Source organism: Periplaneta americana, chromosome 6, assembly GCF_040183065.1.
Source record: "Periplaneta americana isolate PAMFEO1 chromosome 6, P.americana_PAMFEO1_priV1, whole genome shotgun sequence".
Taxonomy (NCBI): Eukaryota; Metazoa; Arthropoda; class Insecta; order Blattodea; family Blattidae; genus Periplaneta; species Periplaneta americana.
Genome location: NC_091122.1, coordinates 97,315,093 through 97,333,928, shown reverse-complemented (window position 1 = coordinate 97,333,928; position 18,836 = coordinate 97,315,093). Strand labels below are relative to the sequence as shown.

General features: G+C 35.8%; 1 protein-coding gene across 7 annotated transcripts in view; it reads left to right on the top strand.

The window, feature by feature from the left end:
- LOC138701524 (homeobox protein PKNOX2-like) overlaps window positions 1–18,836 on the top strand; it is a 169,322-nt gene that overhangs the window by 57,764 nt on the left and 92,722 nt on the right. Inside the window, exon 1 of one of the 7 annotated variants that reach the window (XM_069828504.1) lies at window positions 3,468–5,999. The exons of the other annotated variants lie outside the window; for them this stretch is intronic. The gene's annotated coding sequence lies outside the window, so the exon portion shown is untranslated. Of the gene's footprint in view, window positions 1–3,467; window positions 6,000–18,836 lie in introns of those variants that run through there. 7 annotated transcript variants of the gene reach the window in all.

Sequence of the window (18,836 nt, the reverse complement as noted above, 5' to 3'; positions counted from 1 at the left end):
AGAAATACGGCAATACAACAATTAGGATTTTATTTTAATTCAGTTTACTTTACATTTTTAGATTTCGCAAGAAAAGAAGTGCCACCTAAAGCAGCATGTGCAAGGAGCGGCTCATAAGGCTAAAGCTCAGCAGAAAAATCAACTGCAACAAACTTTACTAACAGAGCCTACTTCATCCAATCTCGGCAGCAATTTCTATGCTGATTTAACCAGAGCGTTTGTTGCTGCTAACATTCCCTGGAATGCAATTGAAAATCCGGTTTTAAGACAGTTTTTACAAAAATACTGCAAACAAAATATCCCATCTGAGTCGACCCTAAGAAAAAATTACTTAGACAGAATATACAATGAAACTTTAGCTTCCATTCGGGAGGATATAGGTGATTCTTACATATGGGTCTCTGTGGATGAAACCTCAGATCCTATGAATAGGTATATAGCAAATATGGTAGTAGGAAAACTTAGTCCTGATGGACCTTCGATTCCACACCTCGTATGTGTTAAGGAACTGTCGAAAGTGAATAGCCAAGCCATTGCTTATTTTGTAAATAAAGGCCTACAGTCTTTATACTCAGGTAATATAGACGATTCTAAAGTTCTGTTGTTTTGTACTGATGCTGCCTCATACATGGTTGCTGCAGCTCCACTTCTTAAAACATTTTATCCTAACCTCACGCATGTAACCTGTCTAGCACATGGCCTTCACAGGGTTTCTGAAACAATCCGGAATGAATTTCCTCTTGTCAATTCGTTTATTTCTAACACAAAAAAATGTTTTTGTAAAGCCCCATCCAGGATTTCAATATTCAGAGAGAACTTTCCAGATATCCCACTCCCACCTCAGCCGGTTGTTACACGATGGGGAACCTGGATTCAGTCAGTGGTGTATTATTCTAAGTATTTTAAAGAAGTGGTCACAGTTATTGATAAATTACCTGAAACTGATAGTGCAGCGTGTGTGAAAGCAGTGAAAGATTGTCTGAATGACTCACGAGTGAAAAACGATATTGCCTACATAACATCAAACTTTTCTTTCATACCTGCAAGCATTGAACAATTAGAACGTGAAAAACAATCTCTTTGTAGCCAAATAGCAATAGTAAAGGAAGCTCAAGTGAACATACATTCTGCTTTGGGCGAAACTGGGAAAAAAGTTAAAAATAAGTGGAACAACGTATTAAATAAGAATGTAGGATTTTCATTGTTGGAAAAAGTATCAAGAGTGATATCGGGGGAAAGTGTAAATGTTCCAGTAAGTATTGATGTTTCTATTGTACCTAATTTAAAATTTGCGCCTCTCACATCAGTTTCGGTTGAAAGAAGTTTTTCTGCTTTCAAAATGATTCTCAGTGACAAAAGGCAAAGGTTAACTGTGGAGAATTTAGAAAAAATTCTGGTGGTGTACTGTGCAGATAATTATAATAAAGTCTGAGCATGGAACTGAATTTCAATAACTTAAAATGAGTAATCTTGATATCAATAATCATTATTTCATTAGTTTCAATATATTAAATTTGTGCAGCTCTGTTTATAAATATAATATAGTATTCTTTTTTAATGTTTAAACATACTTTTTTGTGCGTATTTTAGTGTATAACTAAAAATTTCAGTGAAAGAAATAAGTATGATACCTTGATGTGCCTAAAATGCCTATTTTCATAAAAATAGAGCCTAATTTTACAAATTTTGAGCTTATTTTAGGCGCCTAAAACTGCAATTTTGAGTGCCTAAAAATCCGATGTCTAATTATTACATTATACTATCTTGTAACACAATAAAATGAAAAGGACTGATGCGGATTTGAACCTAAGACGTTGACATCTAAATTCCGACGTTCTTCCGACTGAGCTATGGGACCACAAGAAAAGCATATGCGGAAAAATTGGCCCAATCCCCTTTCAAGATGTCCTGATGATTTGTGGAAGCTCGTCCAGGATGTCTGGGATGCCGTGGCTGAGAACTGAAAATACTAGTCGGTTCCATGCTCACTCGACTGCAAAATGTGATGGAGCTGGGAAGAGGGACTAAATATTGAGTCGTGGCTTTTTTTTTATGTTTGAATCTTCTAAGTCAGACGCCAGCAAGTTTGTTTTGTATATGCCACGAAAGATATGTTTGTTGAGAATATAATCTTTCTTTCCATTTGTAGCCATAATGTCATAATAAAGTCATGGAAATGATCCCGATGTTAATTACTAAAACAGGCATAAAAGAGACAGGAACAATTATATTTTCTCTGTCTCTTAAAAGCAAACAAAAAAACAAAACAAAACAAAGAAAAAGCACTAGGTTGTGTTTGAACGCACGACCTTACGAATACCAGCCCGAAATGCTAAAACTGTAACACGGAGAATACTTTATAATTATAACTGTAGATATCAGGCAACGTGGTCCAACAACGTGTAACATCGCCTGTCTCAGAATTGTAGCGGGGATACCCGAAGGGAACTTAGTTTCTAGAGAGCTGCCACTTTTTTTTTTTTTTTTTTTTTTTTTTTTTTTTTTTTTTTTTTTTTTTTTTTTTGGCAACTGTACATCGATCAGTGCCCTCTTTTCCATGTTCAAAATTTGAAAATATATGTATATTGATTCTTGTGTCCGTTGTTATGATGATCATTGATCAGTATGATTAAGACTTCATTCTTATTTTGAAAATATTATTTTTTATGGTAAGTCTTTGATTTCGAATACTTTTATGTATATGTTGTTTTAGTTTGATTTTAGAATTCTAATGATTATGATTTTGTTGATAGCCTGCTTAATAATAATAATAATAATAATAATAATAATAATAATAATAAAAAGCAGAAGAAGAAATAATATATTGAATATAAGTGCATTACATATTATTTAATATGTAATTTTTTCTTCAGTTATTATTATTATTATTATTATTATTATTATTATTATTATTATTATTATTATTATTATTACCCATTTGTGACATTTTAAGGTGTCCGTAGTTCGTATAAGAGTTCGAAGAGTGACCAGTTCTTTTGTATGACCTTGTTTCATGTATAATAAAAATATTATAAGTTATCTTCTAAGTATCTAAGTGAACTTGTAACAGCTACATGGAATAGTTACTTATTACACAAGTGATTAAAAGTAGTTAACCATGAGTGTACTAACTTCCACAAGTAGATTAAATCTGTTTGCGCACGAGTATATTAGTTATAAATTATAATAAATAAATATTATAATAGGCTAACTTAATATTAATATGTTATAATGAATCATATTAACAATTCTTTGTGAAGTTGAGTTATTTGTTATGGTTTCATCTGCGACTGAATTTAGCATTTCAGGAACGCTTTGTACATTTTAGCATTACTTTTAGTCACTCATTCCTACGAGTGACGTTTGTCAACTTTTATTCACTCGTTGTTCCCAGCAACAGTAACATGAATGCAAAAGGTAAATTTTCGGCACTAAATGTCAACAAAGCAACGGGCTGTTTTATTAGACGATGTTGAATAAAGAGTATTTTACTTAGCATTTGTCACTTCTTAAATAAATAGAAGTTCGTATTGTCCGTTTCATATCGTTCTGTTGCAGTGTTACTTAATTCATTGTCAATTTTACTTTACTATATTATTGCAACGATACTTAAACACATAGACGCTTTTAAATGGAAGTGGAAGGTTGATATGGCGGTAGTGGAGCTATGATGGAATCAGAAAATTCGGTAAAAGAAGTTCACAGTCTCTTTCCCCACGAGAAATCTGTTATGCTGTGCAAACTCGGTCGTTCAGGTGAGAGAACGGCTGACGGGCAACACGGTGCAGGTCGGTCGTGCCTGTCGCTCAGCTTATCGGCGGTGTGTCATCTGTCCCATCGATCGCGCGTCAATACGGAGACGTCACTGCGGCAGTGGCTGAGGAAACCCGCGTCGTGCAGTGCTGCAGGTTTCTGGGCGGAGTGTAGCGTGGCCATTACGGCCACGTGGCGCGCCCCTCGTCCAAAAAACGCAATAATTGCAGCAGCGTCTTCTTCCCGGCAGCAGCAGCAGGTGTCGCGCGAGGCGACGCATCGATCCGGCGAGGGGAGAGATTGAGATCAGCCACGGCAAAGAAGGAAGTATAAGGAAAGAAAAGAAGAAAAGGCGCTAGGAGAGAATTAGAGAAACAATGTCAAGGAAGAAAATTAAAATGCTTTAGAGAAAGGAAGAAAAATAAGAAAAGAATGAAAATAAGACATGTAATGAACAAAGGAAATACTGAAGAATGCAAAGGAAACAAGTATGGGATGAATGAAAGAAAGAGAAGACGCTGAAAAAATGAAGGAAGGAAATTAGATGAAAGGAAAAGAGGAGAAGAAATAAAACCGGAAAGAAAAGTGTGACAAGGAGAAATAAATAAGTCACCAGCGTAGCTCAGGCGGTAGCCACTTTTGCCTATTGATCCGGAGCTGCGCTTGGGCTTGGATTCGATTCCCGCCTGGGGTTTTTCCAAGACTTTACCAAACTGTGAGGCGAATGTCAGGTAACCACATAGTGAATCCTCGGCCTCATCTTGCCAAATACCATCTTGCTATCACCAATTCCGTCGACGCTAAATAACCTAGTAGTAGTACCTGCTAAAAGTGTACAGAAATATCCAGGGAAGAAAAAAAGTGAGAAAGTGATAAAAGAAAGAAGAAAAAAGGAAGAATACGAGCGACAAGGAATAAGCAAGAAAAGAAGAGAAAGGACGAAAAAATAAGAAAGAAAAAATGAAGAAAGAAGAAATAAACGATGTTGGAAAATAAAGAAAGATAAATAAAAATAAAATTGAAATTAATAAAGAAGAAAGAGAAAGGAACTGGAAAAATAACGAATAGAAAGAAAGGTGAAGAAAGAGAAAACAATTAAATAAAGACATAACGAATATGGAAGAAATATGAAAGAACGAAAAGAAAAATACCCAGAAACAGCAAAAGAAAGAAAGAGCACTGCAAAGAAAACGAAGGAAAAAGAAAGAAGAAACTAAAACAAAAGAAGGGGCATGAAAATTTTAAATAATAATAATAATAATAATAATAATAATAATAATAATAATAATAACAACAACAGTTCGACGAAGTGAAGTGGAAGAAAGGAAAAGTTAACGATGTAAGAAGTGAGATATACTACTTCTACTTGGTTATTGAAATTGGAATAGGACTGTGCCGCGATTCTCTAATAGGGCCAGACATGTTCTGTAAAACTTGGAATAAACAGTGGGGGCTGTGAGGCAATTTTTCTCTGAATACGTCGATTTCTCCTCAGTCCATTTTTGCTCCATTATTCGTTATGGTCATCTCGTGTTCTTTCAATAGTTCAAGACACGGTTGTCTGCATTGTGTCATTAAGATATTCATTGTGTGTGTGCGTGCGTGTGTGTGTGTGTTTTTTTTAAACAGTATATATTTCAACATGCCTCATTACATAGGTAGTGTGTGTGCGTGTGCGTGCGTGCGTGCCCGTTGAACACTTGTAGGAATGGAATGGAGTTAGTTTCCTGAAAAATATGATGTGGTGTAGTGATTACCAGTGCTCTATAGGTTGTAAAGATGATTATGAAGGAAAAGTGAAATAATTGCAGTGTAAACGGAAGTGCCTCTAGGAATCTTAGCTCATACCGCAATACTGCTGTTCTTAATAATCTGTGGTGCGACAGCTCACCAGCCGACTGCTGTCCTCACGTCCACACAGGTGAATGATCATCTAACCAGTACATTGGTAACATGTGGTCAGCACAATGATCTCCCAGCAGTTATAGATGGTTTTCGAAACCGGATTTCGCTATCTATAATAACTCCTCAAATTTATCACGATACTGAGTGGGTGGGCACCGGTCCCATATACTGGCAAAATTTCATGAGAAAATTCCTTCCCCAGGAGGACTCAAACCAGCGCGCATTCCGTAACAAAATTCCAGTCGTGATGACGTTTTTGACCACGACGCTACGGCGCGACTCAGAACTGTCGTCCTTGTCCATCGTAAATTCCACTTTGACTCATCGGCATTTCAACTCTGGTATGTAGTATGGAAAGTCTCCTTTCCTGTCGTTGGCTATAAATAAACAATTATCAATTGACTAAAATAAAGTAAACTAGAAAGTTGTTTTTATTGCAACTGCTGCTTACCCCGCAGTCAACTAGAGCAGGTTCGCGTGTTCTAATTTTTTTTTTTTTTTTACTATTTTGACAACGTCGAAAGGATTCTGCTATGAAGGGCAGTTTATTATACATATGATGAGATCTGGCTTCTGATCGTTGGAATTGGAAAGGAAGAAGAAATGGTTTTGTTTCTTTAACAATTTTCATATATTGTATGTTCCATTTTTGGTTTGAATATTGTTGTTAGTTCTTTTCTGTTTGAATGTAATTTGTGCGAATATTTGTTTCGGATGTATTGCTATTGCATTCATGGTGTGATTATTTTCTCCAAGTGGGATTTACTTCATTTCAGTTAGGCCTAATGAACATTCTGTGTTAAAATTGAAGCAATTTCGTGCTGCAATTGTCTTTGGTTATTTTATTAGCTACTTAGTTTGCTTTGATTTACGTGTATGAAGGGATCCACTGCCGGTGATTTTCATTGAATTTTGTTAATTTATTTAATTCTGAACAAGCATTAAGTACTCGTAAGTGCTGTCTTATAGTAATTTTGAGTATAAATTCAAATCACCACCACCACAATTAGACTAATGGTCTGTTACTCTCGTTCAGTTCTTCGTTTTGTAGGATGTTATATTATATGCTATTATTGGAGATGTTATGAAAATGTATAATTAATTTGCTATAAATAGCAAACCTATCGGCGTGTCATTTTCTTGCAATTTCTGTTATAAATATCAGTAAATGTGACTAGTTGCAGGAAATGGGACCTAAAATCGGATTTTTTTTTGTGGTTTCAAAAAGAGAATGAAATACTGAGCATTAAAAAAATTCATGGTTCTAGGTGCTACAGTTTTTAATATACTGTATTACGTATTGAATGTTGATATTACATTATGTACTTTTCGAGAAAAATGCAACTAAAGTTTTCACTTGTTTTCTTAGCAACTATAAGAAAGATTTAGGTATTTAACTCTTAACTTGGCAAAGCTTCATTTCTCACTCTAGTTTATTAAACCTTGTAGGACCGTAAAGAAAACAACTATCGCAATGTCCATATTTTTATATGTTGTACAATATTATAGTATTGTGAAATTTTAATTTTCCTACCAATTTTTTTCTATTGTTCTATTAAAATTATAGCATACAGCCTATTAACCTGTTGTATCCTATAGGATACATTGTCAATTTAAGGGTTAAGAAGCACTGTGTAAAACTACGTCTTAATTTAGTATGTAAAAAAAAAGCCTACAGGTAGCTCAAAATGTCAAAATATAGAAATGCAGCTTTTACATGGCAAATTCGTTATTTTCTTCTCCTGTAAAATTTCCTTTCACGACTTTAGGTCCCTTTTCGCGCAATGGATCACAAATCATAAGCTTGTTTCTTGTATTCTTATTATGGAAATTACAATTTATTTCTAGCTTTGACTTTGACGTATCTTATTTTAAAAATTGAATTTATGCTTATGAATTTATATATCTATTGATTACACGATGATTTTATCACCGTATAGTGAAATAGGCACAACCATAATTCATCTGTTATTTTTCCCAGTCTTGCCGTACTGTTGTCACATAATTATGTATCTAAACTTGTTTTTTAAATATCTTTGTTCATGTTGTAGGCCTATATTATGTGATATCTCATTCCAGGTAGCAATAAAAGTGAACCTTGGTCTGGAATTTTGTTGTAGATTAAAATTGTTCGTACAAGGTATTTTCTTCGGACACTATCGTCTTTGTTTGCGAAATATCTTAATTTAAATCCATCATGATTTTGGAGCATTTATGAAGTTAAATTTGGAGTTCATATTTATGAATTTGTTCCGTGCACTCCATTAGTCAGCATTTAAAGCACAACAGGATCAATTTTATTCGTTCTTATTTTCGTATAACCTACATTACAATTTTCCGCGCTTTCAGTATGTCGTCACTATAAATGTTAAAATGTTTGATGAGGGGCTCCAATGAAGAAATGATGCATACAATCAAAAGGAAAATAAAAGAAAATTGTTGAGGATGGAAGAGAATAAAATGAAATATGCATAATAATATGCAACTTTTGCGCCTTCTTTGAGGACTTCGAGGTTTTTCCCAGTTCTCGCTACGTGACCCGTCCTGAAATAATGCGGTGTAGCCATGCGGGTCACGTCCCTCCCTCGAAGCGAGCTAGCGTGGGTTTAAGGGATGAAACCTCCCCAGCAGCAGAGGCGGCGCGGGTTTGATTCCTGCCCTGTTTGTTTGCAGCGAGCGTCTTGGGAGTGATTGGATTCAGCTGGCTCACAGTCTACTGAGAAGAGATTATCGACAGTTGCCTTCTTTTGAGAATTCACAGGATCGACTTGGAGAGTTGTGCAATAAGCTGTCGATTTTACCAAACCAGAAGTAGTGATGAGTTCTGGATAGAAAACCGGATGGAAAATTTAGGCAAATCTGTTGGTCTGTAGGAGTGTTCACTTTTCTGAAATCCAGTCTTCTTGAATGCATAGTATTATATTTCCAAGATATAAACCCTCTAAGATTCCTTTACGGGACATATACTGTAGCTAACTAATAAGAATCTGTAGAATTTGCGCCAATATCTGTCGTCAGCTACAGCAATAAGTGAAGAGTGTGATCCCAAAACGCCTTTTTTCCATTTTTATGAAAGGACTTGTGTAGTTTTTTTTTTTTTTTTAATCTACCGGTCTACGGACTGGGCTAGTTTTCAAGTGGCATGCACAATAACACAACCTTTCAGATAAGAACTGGATTTGTTTTGGAAGAAAAGAAGCTTAAAATATAATGATAGATGTCTAAAAAGAATCATATGAGGCGTTCCGTAAGAGAAGGGCGAACCCGCCAAATGTACAGCTATCAAAAGAAAAAGTGGCCGCTCTCCTGAAACAATGTTCCCTTCGGGTATCTTCGCTATAATTCGGAGACAGGCGATGTTACATGTTGTTGGACCACGTTGCCTGATATCTACAGTTATAATTGAAGTATTCCCTCTGTGATTCGATAGCGTAATGGTAGCGTTCAGGCCTCTTATTCATGAGGTCCTGCGTTCGACTACAACCTCGTGCTTTTTATGTTCTTTTTTGTTCTGTTTTTGAGAGACACAAACTATACATAATGGCTCCTTTCTCTTTTACGATTATTTTAGTAATTAACATCAGGTTTATTAATATATTATGCCATGACTTTATCATTATGATATTGTGGCTGCAAATGGAAAGAAAAAAGATTTTATTCTCAATAAAATATCTTTCGTGGCATAAACAAAACTAATTTACTGGCGTCGGCCTTAAAACATTCAAACAATTAATCGTTCAAAAAACAAAACAAAAAGCCACAATTCAATATTTAGTCTATCTTCCTCTTATCTCGATCATCTTGGAGTCGAATGGGCATGGAATTGACTAGTCTTTGCAAATAGCGACTGTTCTTAGACACGATATTCCAGGCATTCTGAACATACCTACATAAGTGTTCTGTCCTTGGGCAAGTCTTTCATTCCAAACCCAGCAATCTCCAATCTTTCCTATTTTCTGCCTTCCTCTTAGTCTCCGCATATGATCCACATATCCTAATGTCGTCTATTATTCTTTTCAACCAGAGACCCAACCAATTCCTTTTTCTCTTTCTAATCAGTTTCAGCATCATTCTTTCTGCACTCACTTTTTCAAACACAATTTTATTTCTTATTCTATCTGTCCACTTCACACGCACCGTTCTTCACCACATCCACATTTCAAATGCTTCAATTCGTTTCTCTTCATTTCGTCGTAATGTCCATGTTCCTTCCCCATACAATGCCACACTCCACACAAAGCACTTCACTAGTCTCTTCCTCAGTTCTTTTTCCAGAGGTCCGCAGAATATCCTTCTTCTTCTATTAAAAGCTTCCTTTGTTCATGTTTGCAGTTTTTCTTGGGAAGGATAGGCCTAAATGCGGTAACATCCCGTTGCTTTCCGCATACCACTATCTCTTTCGTATCTTATTAAATTCCAGGGGACCCAAGCGTGGAGATGAGGAGAGTGGATTTGACTAATTGGGCCCTCCGGACTTCACCGAAAGTCACGGCAAGGGTTAAATATTAATTCTATCAGGATGTTTGACCCGATCAGAGACCGGGAAATCTCAATTAGCCTTTGCCCCCCGCATCCTGGACTAGCTTCTACGAATCATCAGAACATCTTAGAGTGTGATTGGGCCAATTTTTCCGAAAATGTTTCCACACTTTTGCCCTCGTAGCTCAGCGGACGAACGTCGAAATTTAGATGTCAACGTCTCAGGTTCAATTCCTCGTTACTCCTTTTCATTTTATTGTGGTTCAAGATAGTATAATGTAATAATACAAAAAGAAAAACTAATACCAGTATTATGCAACTGGATTTTTCCAAACCTAATATTAAATTTATGTTATTTATATCGCTAAAGAACGATTACAATATAAATAACTTGAATATTATTTATACAGTATCACTAAAGAACGATAACAGAATATAAATGATAAATATCGGTTTGTTTAATTAATATAAGATATTATATAATACTTATTTAATTATCTAAATTAAATAACCTATTTTACGAAGAAAGATGGTTATTTGTGTTATAATAATTACTTACATAAAATACAGATTATTTATATTTCGAAAGAACAATAACAATATAAATAACTTGAATATTATTTTATAATGCTAATGAAGGAAAACAGAATATAAATGATAACTTGAATATTATCTATATCGCTAAAGAACGATAACAATATAAAAAACGTGAATATTATTCATATCGGAATTTCACAGATTTATTACAGATGTATTTAAGAAATTGTAGAAGAATAGTAATTAGTAACAGTGTCCTATTTATTCTTCTTGGAGCCAAATTTGTAACTTTTAAAAGTGTGGTTACTATGTTGAAGTGTATGTGTTGTAACGGATGCTTGATTTGTTATGTATGTGAGTCAGTTATGTGATGCTTGATGTCGTCGCAATGTCGTAATTATAGTTTGATTGTGTTTGTGTGACTATTGTGTATTAATTTATGATGTATGGTACGGAAAGCTGCGTATTTGTGTTATAGAAGTGTTACGTATGTGTGTTGTTAATGTTTTTGTATGTTTCAAATTGATACCTGATATTTATTTTGCAATCGCAATGCCTAATGTACGGTTTGTTTATGTTTTGTTTACATCGCGTAAGCTAATTTAATTTTCTTTTCTATTTCTCTTTATGCTTATCTTTTTTGTGTATGAAACTATAGCCCTAACATACATATGAAAAATAGGGCTAACCACCATTGGAGTTACAATAATAATAATTGTTATTCATATCGTTATAAAACGATAACAGAATACAAATGATGACTTGAATTTTATTCATATCTCTAAAGAACGATAACAAAATATAAATAACGTGATATCCATAAAGAACGATAACTGGATATAAATGATAATTTGAATAGCATTTACATCGCTAAAGAACGATTAAAAAATAAAATGAACACTTGAAGAAGGCCCGAACCCACAACCTTTGAATCATTAAACAAGCACTCTACCGCTGGCCTACGAGGCGCAGACATGGAACACTTTCATAGTTCGGGAACTGCTTGTACAAGCACATGCATCGTGTAACATCCGCCGCGACCCGAAGTGGACTTTGAAAATATTCGCTGTTCACGAGAGCGGCCACTTTTTTTTTTTTTTGACAGCTGTACCTGTGGAGATAATCGATGTTCAAAGTATTTTACCTGTAAACGAGATAAGGGCGAAGCCGGCAGGGACACTTGTGTAAATAATGATAATTATTTTGTACACTGAAAAACGAATACCTTTATTGGAAATTGCAATTAAATGTCAAATTTAATATTCCAACTTAATGGTAATCATAGATTACATTATAAATTCATCAATATTATGGGAATAATTTGAAAACCGTATACTGTATTAGAAAAAGCAAAGGGCGTAGAATGAACTCAATAATGGCAGACAATAATAATAATAATAATAATAATAATAATAATAATAATAATAATAATAATAATAAATAAATAAATAAAAACACTTAATCGCACTGTGATGTGACATTTACAAAGTGTCTGAAATTATTAATAAACAAAAATAAGTAGATGCCTGTCATGTTATTACCCTTGTATCAAAAGTGGTCTCACTTGTTTTGGGAACAGAGGCGCTAATAATCCATTACATCATCTTCTTGAAGATGTTCCTTTGAGTCGGTCACTGTTAGTTTCACGTTTCGTTTGCTGATCACGTCCTCGAGAAACGTTCTGTGTCACATAGATAAGGAGAGCTTTCAGATCCTTTACTTTATCAAAAGTGAGCTTTATTGTCGTGACATAACTCTTTGGCAAAACCAGCTGAGAGAGGTCGGCATGTTCTTAGCGCGACACCTGTTCACATCAACACTGGTTACGAGCTTAGAAATATAGGCATTCTGGAGGTCATCACCCAACTCCCAGAAATTACGAAATAAGGTTGTACTTTCTCCATACCTAATGCGTTGAAGCACCCACAAGTACATGGCGGGCCTATACCGCGAGCTATATCGTACACTTTGTTCCTTTTAATCTTTGCTTGTACGTTTATCCATTTTTCGACATGCCTGTGACCTTTCCTACAATAACCAGATATGCCTGGTTGATTATCACTCACTATTATTCATAATAAGCTATTACAATGTCCATAAATACACGTAATTCCTCACTACGTTTGTACTCGGCTGTGTGGTTACAACAACACTGAGACAATGAATGGCGCGCGCCTTCAGGCAGAGTGGCTTATTCGCCCTTCTCGTATGGAGTAATATGAATATTATGAACCTGTCACAGACTACGCAGTTTCTCTAACTTTACAAACAATGATAATTTCAATGTAGTAAGGGAGAGTCTGCCAACATCTGCCAGGCTTAAGTTGCAGATATGTGTCTTAAATATTCGGAGGAGTAAAAAACACAAAATTCGACCCTTGGCGGGCTCGCCCTTCTCTTACGGAACGCCTCATTTAGATGTATAATTCATAAAAATGATCAAATGGATTGAGCGAGTTTTGGGATCACGCTCTTCAATTACAAGTGAACCAGCCAGTCCTTCGAAAGCTTTATGACAATTTTATAGTATGAATGTAGGCTACATGAAACCCTCAAATATATTTTTGACCCAATATTGCCTACAATGTCTCCTTTGAAAGAATTATTTATCGACGATATTTCATTATTTATTCAATTAAAAAATGTTTGCAGATTTATCGGTTCAGTTCTCCATTATGGCTCGTGCAGTAGCGTCTAAAGCTACAAAGCTAGCAGACCAGCGATCGATTCCCAACATTGGGAAAACATTATACGTTTGTGCCTCTGTAATTGGAATTGGACCTGTGTCCCCTTGTGTTATCTTCAGCTCTAACCATAACCAAAGAGTTCCAATGCTTGTGAATGCTTACTATCGATTTATAAACACCACCCCAATGACGCAGAACGAGCCAAAAGGCTGATTCCTATATGCTGCTGCTGCTGATGATGATCGGAACGACGACGAGGATGATTTTTCAGTACTGGTACATGATATTCACCGTCCAGACAGATTATGTTACAAAATATTGCTAAGTATTCGCAATTATTAAAACTGAACGAAATATTTATTTTTAGTGAGTTATTTTACGACGCTGTATCAACATCTCAGTTTATTTAGCGTTTGAATGAAATGGTGATAATGCCGGTGAAATGAATCCGGGGTTCAGCACCTATAGCTATCCAATATTTGGTCATATTGGGTTGAGGGAAAATCCCGGAAAAAAACCTCGAGGTAACTTGCCCCGACCGGGATTCTAACCCGGGTCACCTGATTTCGCGGTCTGACGCGCTAACCGTTAGTCTACAAGTGTAAACTGAACGAAACATTAGGCGTTGATAAAACTTATATTAATAATATTTCAATTCATTCCACTTCATATAGAAGTAAGTTCTCATTAATAATAATTAACTAGCGTAACATTTCTGTATTTTAGTCATAGTGGTATAGGCTATAGGGTCATATAGTGAGAGTCACATAAGAACAGTTCTTAAACAGCAAATATTGCCTTCTTGTCAGTGTTGCCAACTGTCACCAGACATCACACGATCCTACGTACTAAATTATTTATTTACTTACCGTACTTTATGTTGGAAGGGTATTCTAAATAATTCAATAATTGGTAACAGTATTTTCGTAGGCAAACTATACGAGAAAGGAATCAACATGTCAAGTATTTTGTCTAGCAATACGCAATTCTTTGGTTTGACTAAACAATTGACTCACAAGACCTAACCTGAAAATGTATTTTGTTTGACCACATGAAATTATTAGTAGGTCTACTAACTCCGAAAACTTACCTGACTATAGTCTTGAATTAGAACCACAACGCAACATATAAAATAACTAGTGTGTAGCCTAAGAGTAATACTGATATTAATTAATTATTAATATGTTCAAATTTCTCTAGCTTCCAGTAATCGGCTCAAAAATCTAGTACAATTTTAATTTCACGGAACTCCAGTACCGACAAATATCGATATTTGTCTCAGCTGCCAACATACCAGTTACAAAATCACTATCATTTGTAGTATTTGTCAGTATCGAAATTCGAAACGAAGTTGGCAAAAGAAAATTCAACCTGCAAACTAAAAAATCACCACAATACACTAGCATATGTAGTAATGGGAGAAAAATGGTTAGGTTTCTCCCTTACGGTATGAAGTAAGCTGACCCGGACTATAGAACTGCTTATCGGCTGGGACATGGATCATCTCTAAGCATTTCAGCACAAATAGGCTTTTCATGCACCCGTCTTGAATGACTTCCTTGCCGGTTATACTGTCCGGCTGAACCGGCTTTACCATCCGCCATGCTGTATCTTCCTTTCCAATTTTTCACATCCACATACTATACGTCTGTTGGTGATTTGTGACGGCTTGGGTACCTCTTATTCAGATCTACGAGTGGTGTAGAATCCATTGTCACTGCCACCTACCGGTCCTTACAAGGAATAATTTACACTTGCGCCTAGAGACTCGTGCCGACTGCCTTCGTGGAGTGGACTTACATAGACGAGTGTCCAATAAACATCGCTACTGCGCCACTCAAGTGTACAGTTTGTGTTATTGAGTGTTTTCCTAGTATTGTTATTGTTATTATTATTATTATTATTATTATTATTATTATCATCATCAAACTTTATTGTTTATTATACTAAATTATCGTGTTTGTGCAAATTATAAGTGATACTACGTTTTGTTTACTTTATACCGGACTTCCGCTTCGGCGGGATTGCCCGCTTCCGTTCTACGTTTCGTCACAGAAAGAAGATTTAGTTTTCTTCACAAGACTTCAACCGCCCACAACTGCTTCCAGTAGCAACATCCAATACTACGATGTCGTCTCCAGAGGATGACAAATTGCAACTGATACCGCATGTTTCAGGTAATGAAACCATCTTCACGACACAATTATCTAGCCTCAGGAACTTCTCTGGAACGTTAACGAAAAACAAAATGGACTCGAAACTCAACAACATTCCGAAGCATCAGTAAAAACAACATTGACTGCAGGAAAAAACAACTCTGAACAGTAAACGAAAAAAGCAAAATTAACTCCTATTCAAAAACAGACATCTACTGTTAATTCAGATACACTCCAAAACGCTCTGCAAGATTCAATTATTCACTCAGACATTAACCTGAAAAATTGTTTTGAACCTCTTTAGTTTCTTATGGAAACTGACATAACGTCACCTAACGATGAACACCTGCAGAATACAACTAATATCACCCAAAATACAAACTAACCCACTAATCTCAAACAAACAAGAATGTCGCAAATCGTAGTTACAAATATTTCATCCGGAAATTTTTTCGGTAACAATAAAAAAGTGCAATCACTCCTCACTCAGCCAATGAAAATCAGCTACTCTTCTGAAGGTATCAAATATCACACTGCTTGTCGTACGGACTATGATATACTGTACAACATCTTCCAAACTGAAAAACTTAAATTCTTCTCGCATGAACCAAGAGAAACAAAACTTTTACAAATTGTGCTAAAGGGACTGCCAACTTTCATTGAATCAGACGTAATAAAAACTGAACTCGCAACTTCTCAACTACAATGCAGAACATGTCCGACAGATGACAGTACCTTGCAATGACACGGATGGTACGCCGATGAGACGACCTATACCAGTATGGGTTGTTACACTGCCAAACACTGAACAATCGAGAACAATTTATCAATTACGAGACATTAACAATCACATCATTAAAATAGAAAGCTACAGAACAAGTCCTCATATAATTCAGTGTTACAAATGTCAGGAATTCGGACATATCTCTCGCCGATGCAACTTACAACTTCGCTGTGTTAAATGCAGCCAATAGCACTTATTCTCTGATTGCCCTATTAAAGGACCAGCTCACACTCCCACATGCGCAAATTGCAATAGAGCACACACAGCTAGTTATGGACAATGTACAGTCCAATTAGAACGCAAAAATGCTCTACGAGAAAAGCTAAGCAACAATCGAAATTTTCGTGTTGAAAATCAAACACAATATCCGGCTTGGACTACTTCTGATTTGCCACAGCTTTCTCAACAGCACAGCCACAGGCTTTTCAAACAGCTTTTAGCTCTTCTACAAACTCCACTCTTCCTCCCGACTCTCCCACTGAATCTTTTAAAGACATCCTGAACCTCCTTCGATCCTTCAATATATTTGTCTTCGAATCATCCGATCCACTCTTCATAAAATACAGTCCACTGAAATCTTCATCTGAAAGTATCTGTCGACACAAATTAATTCTTTCCTTGCGATCTCCAATTCAAAACGTTCAGATGCTCGAATATATCCTTGAGAAAGTTAAGTTCCTCGATCGATGTAGAGTCAACTAGTTCTGGATTGTCTGTATTTTTCTGTTATGAATTCTGATAAATATTCACGCAATTCAAAATACGTGGACAGAGCATTTTCTTCGCTTAACCAAAGGATGTCGTAATGGTAAGAAACATCGTCAAACTGAGAATTTATGTACGAAAATCTGGACAATTTGTAGAACTGACATGTAACGAGTCTACGCCATTAGCAGCACACACTTTTGTTTGTACTTTATTCTGTAAACATAAATACAATGCTGTGAGTAGAAGCTCTACAATACATCTTCACATACATTTACTACTATTTAATGTCAATAAAAACAAACTAATTTGAGTATTATATCAATCTGTAGATGAACTAATAATTTCAGGCGTTCGACACTGCTTGTCTTTGTAACTAAATACTATTTCCACAAACCAGCAAAGAGCATCACCTCATCTTTCACTTATCTAAGAAGTCAAGAGTCTAGTCAGCCTGAGACTTACTGAACGACTTCTTCGTCAATGTATAATGTACAACCCTTGTGTTCACCAGTGACTTGTACCTGCGTGCCTTATGTGCTCTGATCAGCGCATACGGGCTGTGAGCACGTTTGCTCTCTCGTTGACATCACTGGTTGGTCTCGGATGTGCTGAAAGGTATTGATGATACGCTTCTGATTTTAGTCATAGTTTGGTCGATATTTGTCTATAATAGTGCTACTACACTTCACAGTATGATTATAGAAACTACTTTTAACTGTGGTTGTGGAACATGGCACTAAATACAGTCTGATCCGTTTGAGTATGGATAATATTTTTTTATTAATATAAAGCTATTATGATAATAGGAAAAATTTCTTGCCGGTTTTTATTATGATTAAAAGATGGGAGTTTCCATATATGACAATCAACAATGCATAATCTGAAAGAACAAATGAAAATCATAGATGATTAAAATGGCTACTACAAATCAACAGCGGACACAATATGTTCTTTGGTATGCTAAATTTGAGAGTGTTAAAAGAGTTCAAAGGGAATTTCGACGTGAGCATGGTGTGGGTAATGTACCTAAATACGATTCCATAATGTTGCGGTATCGAACATTTGTAGAAACAGGTTCTGTGTTAAAAAAACATGCAGAAGGTCGCAGACGAAACGCAATACGAGAAGCAGCTATCTCTTGGCTTGGTCCCCAAACTCCCCAGATCTAACTCCTCCTGACTTCTTGATGTGGGGTTTTGTTAAAGACATTTTCTATTTACAGAAACCCAGGAACATTGATGATCTGAGAGTAAAAATTACTCAAGCTTTTCAACAAAACATCCCTCTTAGATCTATGTTGCAACGGATATGGACTGAATTGCATCACCGTTATCAGTTGTACAGTTCGCAATGGGGGTCATATTGAGCTCTGAGGAATCTGTCTTCTTTCAATGTTGTATGCACAAAGTTTCAACAAATAAAGTTCAGTAGTAAATGTTTTACAGTGTTTTCATTTTATCCATACCCAAACGGATCTCCCTCTATATTAAAGAAGGAACAGATGCTTGTAATAGTGGAAATGCTGTTCTTAAGACTGTTTGTTCGAACATCGAGAATATTAACGTCTTAAAATGAAGAAATTCGGATAATGTGTTACGGCATGCTGTAGTAAAAGAAAAAAAAAAAAAAGACACAAACGAAATGGACATGTATTAAGAATGAGCGACGATTTTTGTTCAAGAGAATTACCAACTAGTCGCCGGCGGAAAGGAGAAGAGGAAATATAATGATGTAGTGAAGAAGCTAGCATTATGGCTGAGTAAGCCACGAAAACTTGATATGATGGAAATCGCAACCATTGAAGAAAAAGTAGTAATACTTCCACAC